The 8087-nt window shown below is 40.2% G+C and overlaps 1 long non-coding RNA gene across 1 annotated transcript in view; it reads right to left on the bottom strand.

The window, feature by feature from the left end:
* Positions 1 to 590: 590 nt before the first annotated feature.
* Positions 591 to 8087, bottom strand: part of LOC111744881 — an 18352-nt gene continuing 10855 nt past the window's right edge. Inside the window, exons 2-3 of the long non-coding RNA XR_002782376.1 lie at positions 2163 to 2247; positions 591 to 1050 (exon numbers count right to left, since the gene is read on the bottom strand). This is a non-coding gene — a long non-coding RNA (uncharacterized LOC111744881). The remainder of the gene's footprint in view (positions 1051 to 2162; positions 2248 to 8087) is intronic.

Raw genomic sequence — 8087 nt, 5'->3', positions numbered from 1 at the left:
AGGGCGCGAGCCCCGGCGCGGCCTGGGCACCCATGTGCACGGTTGAGTGTTCGCGGCAGCGGAGCGCCCCACGCAGAACTTGAGGAGGGAACCCGCGAAGGAACCGAGGGGCGGCGCGGAGCTCTCTGGTCCCGGGAGGGGTTTCGTGTCCCGCCCACTTAAGGGAGAGCTTTTGTCCATGCGACGCAGACTGCAGTCCACTGCGTGCAGGGCTCTCGGAGAGGCTGGGGCGAACAAGGTTAGGACCCCATCCGCTGCCCTTTGGGAATGTAGCGTCGCCAAGGGAAGAGGCGCTATTTTCATACCGAGGATTCCAGCAACTCCCCAAGGGGTGTTTTGCTCCTGGTATCATAGTTGCCACTCCATAAAGGACTCACCGGTGAACGAGATCAGGTTACCTGCCTGTTCGGCTCTTTTTACAGCTGTAGAGCAAGGATAGGAGGATAATACTATTGCCTTAAAGGATTATTAACAAGATAAACCTTGGAGAGCAATGTGTGAAAAGCTTTTCATACAGTACTGTCTGTCGTTATCTCAGAAGGAAAAAATTTTTTAAGTGAAATAAAAATAAGTGTTCCTTACGCTTTGACTCTGTAATTGCACTCTTAGGAATTTATTCTTGACATATAATAATACAGAAGATGTTATTTGCAAAGTTTGGTTAATAACAAAAGAGGGATTGAGCAAACAGCCTGGTGAATTACATCAACCCCTTGGATTTTTATGCAGCCGTTTAAATGGCAATTTTGAAAATCATATAATGGGGAAGAGTTTACAAATAACCAAAGTTTAAAAAGCAGAATAAAAAGTTGTATGCGTGCATGCGAAAGTATCCAGCATAATGAAAACTAAGGATATCAGCGCGGGGGGGCGGGGGACGGGGAGAGGAGGAGGCTTTGTTTAAAGCTGTCATAACAATGCAAATGTTTAACAAAGTATAATATATTTTAATCCTATATCAGAGTCAGTCGTTATTTCCAATTCATCAGCGATGTCACTTCATCCTCCAGAAGTAGTTAACCTCCAAGAGCATCTCATCAGAGTACAACCCTACAATAAAGTGATTATATAAAGTTCCAGAAGTCAGACTAGAAATTCATTCAACAGATACTGAGTGCCCATTATGTGCAAAGCAGTGAACAAGATCCTCTAAAAATACTTCTTTGTACTACAGAAGCTCTGAAGATACACTAATCAATTTAAACAATAGCCACTATCACAATTTAAGAGACTGGATGGATAATGGCAATTAAACTTAGCAAGCTGACATATACATACACACACATTTGCCTCATTCTTAAGGCACACACTTTGCTCCCAACCACCCACTAACATAATTTGTAGCTTTCTATTAGGTAATAGAAGTTAGAATTTCATGGGAGAGCTAAGGAGACTACCTGCTGTAAAGTTTAAAGCAGTACATTCAAATATGTAAGTGACGGTGGAGAAAAATGTATATATGCTTACTTAATATGCCTATGTGTAAGTTTAAATCTTGCTGTTTAAAATGAAAAATTCAGATAAGAATGATATTTTAAAACAATTCATACTGTTAAGGAGAGCTAAACTTTTCATATAATTACATCTTAGCATTAGATGCTAGGATTGCTTCATCATGGCAACAGTTTAATCATATTTTTGAGAAAAAGGAAGGAACAACAATTCTTAGGGAATTCGCCCTCTTATTTCTTCCTAAAATAAAATCCACTTCCAATGTAAATTATACCTATACATGTCTCTAATGGGTATGGAAATTGCAGAAAATCTTTTCAAAGCCTTTTTATTCCCTTATGACTTCTAATTCGCTCTTGGTAGAACTGTGCACTTTTTATTGAATCATTGTTTTAGGCATCTGTCTCAAGTATACTAACTCCACCTATTTCATAACGATAAAATGTCTTTTTGCATGAATGCCACTAAATAGAACTTTCCAATGAAAATGCTGTAACAGCTCATTAAATAGCGTTTTTGAGCAAAAGTTTTAAACTTTTTCATTAACGTATATTAATCACTTAATGTTGTACTCTTTATAATTGTATCCTAGACCAGAGGTAAAAATCGACACCTAGTTATAAGAATATTTAAAACCTTTTGTTTAAAACATGTTTCTGTTTTTCAAGACTAATGTTAAATTTGATGTGACTTTGCAAGAAAATGCTTACCATCTGTAGTTGGTATTTTTCTTCTGCTCCAGCCATTAATATATTTTTCACATAGAAGAGTTGTCTCCAGTAATAAAAAATCTGTCTGAGATAAGGTTATGTTAATAATGGTACTCCTGTGAAGCTATTTTTATAAATTTCAAATTTAATACAGTTTATGCACCACGGAAAAAGCAAACATCAGACACTCAGCAGTTCTACTCCTGCTTAAAATTCAACTCTCTTAAATATTTAAAATATCATGAATTGAATTTAATATTTAGTTCTAGCTTCCTCCAAATCAGCTTATAATTGATAAAGCCACAGCCCCCCTGTACCTGCTTATTGTCAGCCTGGCCCTTCCTACCCATCTCCACTCATTTCCTCTGCCTGCCCCAGGTCCTCAGAGTTAGGTTCACTAAACACTCTGATATGCAGTCCTGTCCTGACATGGTTTAGGATTAGGTCACATTCCAAGGTATTCTCCGCGGCCCCTTCCCTGATTCCCTCCCAGCAGACCTGGTCCCAGTGATGGAAGCTGAAGTCACATCCGAGACCTGTGTCTCTCCAGGTCTGGGCTTCCCCATGCCACTAGCCTCAGCTCTTGCCTTCTCGGCCTCTACCTGGGTGTACTAAGATGGTAGCCTCTACCCACGTTCCCTTCTGAAGGAATCTGCCTTCATTTCTCTAACATAGTGTCCTTGACTCCATCTCAGAGATATTGATTCAATAGTTGGGGGCGGGTGCCTTTCTAATGCCGCTGGTGGGGAGAATCCACTCTGAAAACCACTGCCTTACACCAGAGATGAGCCTGCTGGCCCTATTTGCTAGGTGAGCTTGACCTCGGCTAACTGAGCCCAAGATGGATGGCTGACCAAGAGACCAATCAGATTTTTTCTCCTTGGAACACGAAATGAGGACACTGGGAGACTGAGTTAGCAGTGGGGAGCTGAGGGTTGAGAGGTGACAGAGTTAGCGGATGAGAAAGCCATTTTAAGGTTCAAGTAGATTAATAAAAGAGGAAATAAGTGTGAAAAAAGATACTAAAATGCAGATAGAAGTGTAGATAAAAGGCTTCATAACCCCAAAGAGGAAGACAAAGAGGGTGACTGTCTGATGGATTTCCTGCAGGTACTCCTGGCCCAGGTGTGCCTTGTTACAGTTCATTTTTTCAAGGGGCCTCACTGTGCAGAATAACTATTCCACTCCTTACTTAAGCCAGTTTAAGTGGGTCCCTGTCCTTTGCATTCACTTTGTCTCCACTTGGAAACTTCTTCGGGCCCCTCCTAAGCTCTTCCAAAAACAACCTTAATTATCTCTTTGCATTGCTTCTGCCTGTCTTCTTCCCAAACCTGGGTCTCACCTGAAACCTAGTCTGTGGCTTGGATCCCGTCACCAAGGGCAGCACCTCTAGAATCTAGAGCAGTCTAATACATACAACTGTCATGCTCATGAAATATGGCTAGTGAAGTGCTGCAAGTATAAAATGCATATTGAATTTTGAAGATTTAGTATGGGAAAAAAGGCAAAATATCTTAATATTTTTATATTGACATATTAATATGGTAATATTTGGGATATATTGGGTTAAATAAGATATAGTTCTTCATTTTTTTAACTTTTTTTTTAACATGACTACTGGAAAATTTGAAACTACAAATATGACTTTATATTTCTATTGAACAGTGATGATCTAGAGCAGGGAGAGGTTCCCAATCCCCGGGCTGCAGACTAGTACTGGTCCATGGTCTGTTAAGAACTGGGCCACACAGCTGGTGAGCAACAGGCAAGCAAGCAAAGCTTTATTTGTATTTGCAACTGCTCCCCAGCGCTAGCATCACCACCCCAGCTCCACCTCAGATCATCAGGCATTAGATTCTCATAGGAGCACCGGTCCCTGGAGCCAAAAAGGTTGGAGACCACTAATTTAGAGGATGATGACCATCCCACCCATCTACTTCCAGTTCAACAGCAACTATCTCACACTAGTGAGAGCGGGAAGAGATCCTCCAAAAAGATATATTGAAGTCCTAAATTTCATCCTTCACCTGTGAATGTGACCTTAATTGGAAATAGGGTCTTTGAAAATGTAATCAGGCTAAGATGAGGCAATAGGATAGCTCCTAATAAGAGCAAAATACCATGTGAATACAGAGACACACAGGAAGAATGTCATGTGATGACTGAGAGATTGGAGTGTATAGCTGCAAGCCCAGGAATGCCAAAGGTTGCCGGCCACCACCAGAAACTAGGAAGAGGCAAGGAGGGATTCTACCCAGAGTGCCAGAGAAAGCATGGCCTTGTCGACACCTTAATTTTAGACTTCTAGCCTTCGGAACTGTGAGAGAATAAATTGCTGTTGTTTTCAACCACCTTATTTCTGATACTTTGTCACAGGAGCCCTAGGAAACTAATACAACCTCTAAGTCCCTTCCATACCCAATTAGATTGGACGTAATACAAGTGAAAAGGCACACTGCATAGCTGGCTTTCATTATTTGTTGCATTTACAGCACAGCGCTTCTTAAAAAATAGAAAACCCTGTAAATCCAGGCCATTTTTATGCGCCCAATTTCAAATGTCTTCAGTATACAGACTGCCCAGTTATATTGTGAATTCTGAGTTAAAAGAGAATATAATTTGAAGAGATTGCATATTTTCCAAAGCCAATTTGGTGATTTAAGCATGGAAGTATTACAATTAAATGTTTGAGAAGTTATCTGTGCATGGTTTGCTGTAAGCTGATATCATGAAACAACACATCTTTTCAGGATGAGGTAGCAGCCCCAGCCCCGGGGGAAAGGGAGCGGGCGCATCACTCAACTGCAACTACTCTGGACAACTGAGCAACACGAGCAGGCTCAAAAAAAAAGTCATATCCAATCATCTTCAAAATAAAAACTGTAGTAGCTACAACACGATTCTCTAAGGGCGGGATGGGAGGAGATGTGGAAATATTTGTATGATGCAGTCTTCGTGGGTAATGCAGAGGATATGGGCCAAAATGAGATCAACACAGCTCAGAAGCCAATGGGTCAATGTCAACCATTGCTTAAAAACTTTCAATGGCTGTTCATTGCCTTTAGAAGCCAATCCAAACAGCTTTATGACATAAAGGAATGTTCATGATTTAAGTATATAAACTTTTAAAAAGGAGAAAATGAAAATACACGTGAGGAATAATCCCAATTTCAATTTTTAAATAAATGTACATTCATTCAAATGACATATACCAAGTGTATGCTAGCTGTTGAGAACTGTTCTTAGAGCTTGTGATACAGTGGAAGAAGACAACTAACAAGGAAACAATATATGAAATACAAAGGGTAAGAAGGGAATTATCTGTCATTTTCTAGAGTTCATTTTCAATGCCTAAGTCAAATCAGTCACAGTGGTTCCCCAAAGTTTTACCAAAAGTGTTGAAAAAGATTTTACCTCTTCCCATTAGACATGAACTAGAAAGGACAGGCACTGCTGTGCCATATTGTGGCCCTCGATGGCAGACACTGTCTAAGACTGGAGTCAGCACAGAGGAAGAGGGGCCAAGAAATGAAGAATGGACTCTGATTCTGATTACCCCATTTGAGCCCTTGTATCTAGCCATTCCTAAAGCCACTATGTAGTTTGGGTCAGGTTTTCGGTCACTTGCCCACAAGAGTCCTAACTAAGCCAGATCTCTGAGGTGGAAGCCACAATCTGCATTCTTAACTAGGTCCCCATGTGAATAATCATTGAGGAGGTAAAGAATCGGCTTGAGAACATGGACTAGCAAAATTTTTCTAGACGAGGCCAGAGAGTAAATATTTTAGGCTTCACCAACCATAGGGGCTCTGTTGCAACTACTCAACTCTGATGTTATAATGCAAAAGCAGCTATAGATGAAGGGGTATAGTTGTGTTCTAATAAAACTTTATTTATAAATGCAGGCAGTGGGCTAGATTGGGTCCATTGGCCATAGCACCAACTCCTGCTCTAGATCTAGAGCCATAAGTAACGAGAACAGTACCATATCTGGAAGAGTCAACAGGATACAGTGTTTTTCCAAGATCTGTGAATTCTGAAACCATTTATTAGTTGAAGGAAAGAAGCCAATTCAATCATAACAAAAACTAATATTTATTGAGGGCTTACTATGTGCTAGATGCTATGCTAAGGAACATATCATTTAGGACGCTTTGGTTAACAAGGAAAGAAATCCTGAATCAAACAACTTAAATAATAGAGATTTGTTATCTCATATAACAAGTATCTCTGAGATAGGATTTATTCCATTATTGGAGTTTCAGTGTTTAGTGATATGTTCAAGAACCTAGGTTCTATCTTATGTCTCTGCCTTCCTCAGGGCTCTGGCTTTGCCTTCAGGTAACTCCTCAATGACTACCAGATGGCTACTGCAGTCCCTGGCCTCACATTCAGACCAAATAATCTTCAGAAGAAAAAGATCATCTCTTCCTCTGTCTGCTTCTTCGGAGTGAAGAAATCCTTCCCTGAAGCCCTTCCACACCAACATATTTCCCTCTCATCTCTCATTGGTCAGAATTTGATCATATGCTCACTCTTAAACTAATCATTGGCAAGGGCAATGGAATTTCCAAAATTAGCTGAGACCAATCAGGAATTACCTCCTGATCTAGGCTATGTAGAGAGTATAGAGAATGATGGAAAACATGCATGAATATCTAAATGAAATCACGGTTCTGTTAGGAAGGAAGTATGGAGGCCAGGAATGAATATTGAATAAGGAACCACAGGTGACAATGTTAGGTGATATTCTTTTTTATTTTTACAGATGGGAAAATAAAGTTCAGAGAGACGAAAGAAACTCACCCAAGGTCATACAACCAATAAGTGGAAGAGACTGGATCCAGGTCTTTAACTATAGCACCCAAGACCTCAACCAACACATGAAAGTGCTACGGTAAAGCTGAAGATGTTGGGGAAGTACAGGATAGCTCCAAAGGTCCCCATAATCAAGTAAATTGGGTCGGTTATTAAACCTGCGATGTGACCAGACTTTCCTAGCAGGGTGTACCACCGAGTTTTGCTGTGTAACAATCTCCTAAGTTAGTATATAAAACTACAACAATTTATTTAGCTCATAATTATATGGGACAGCAATTTGGACTGGGCTCTGGTCTCAGGTGGACTCACCAATGTACATTTGGTCAGCTGCCAGTTAGCTAGTAGATCAACTGAGGACTGGGCTGGTCTAAGACGGCCTTAGGTGGGATGGCACAGTTTTGCTCCACATGGTCTCTCATCCTCCAGCAGAGTGCCAAGAGGTAGAGTGAAAACGCAAGTCTTCTTGAGACTTAGCTCGGATCTAGGAAGAGTTACTTTTTGATTAGAGACTGAGCTGAAAAAAAGTCTTTTCTCACATTTTGCCCATTCTCATGTTTGTTATTCAGGAAATATTCAATAGGTTGGCCTATTTTATGGCCAACACATCACCTAAGCTCCCAGAGGACAAGGCCTCTTAACCAGAGCTGGCAGATGACACCAAGAGGTGGGACGTGGATTTAGTACGGAGTTAGAAAAGCGGCACCATGGTCAATGGATTGAGGCTGAGCTAAGAAAGTATCTGAAAACCAAATCAAATATTTAAACCCAAGACAAAATTATACCATCAATATGTGTCACCCCCCAAAACACATTTCATATGGTAATTTAAAGACCAGAGCCATATTTTCTACTATACTGGTAAATATAAGTTATACATTCATTCATCAAATATTTATTGTGCCAAACTCTGTCAAACATGAAATGAATTAAATTCTTATCAAGTTGCTGTCTTTAAAAATATCCTTCAGAATGAATTATGTTATCTTTGTAGGGCCCAAGAAGATTTCCCCTCAATATCAGAATTTCTTTATTTGCAAAATTATTAAAATATTGATATCTTTTTTTCTGAATCCATTCACTGCTATCTTTGGCAGTTTAAATCTA

This window comes from Pteropus vampyrus, unplaced genomic scaffold (genome assembly GCF_000151845.1).
Source record: "Pteropus vampyrus isolate Shadow unplaced genomic scaffold, Pvam_2.0 Scaffold143, whole genome shotgun sequence".
In the NCBI taxonomy this organism is placed as follows: domain Eukaryota; kingdom Metazoa; phylum Chordata; class Mammalia; order Chiroptera; family Pteropodidae; genus Pteropus; species Pteropus vampyrus.
This window is presented reverse-complemented; position numbering and strand designations above follow the sequence as displayed.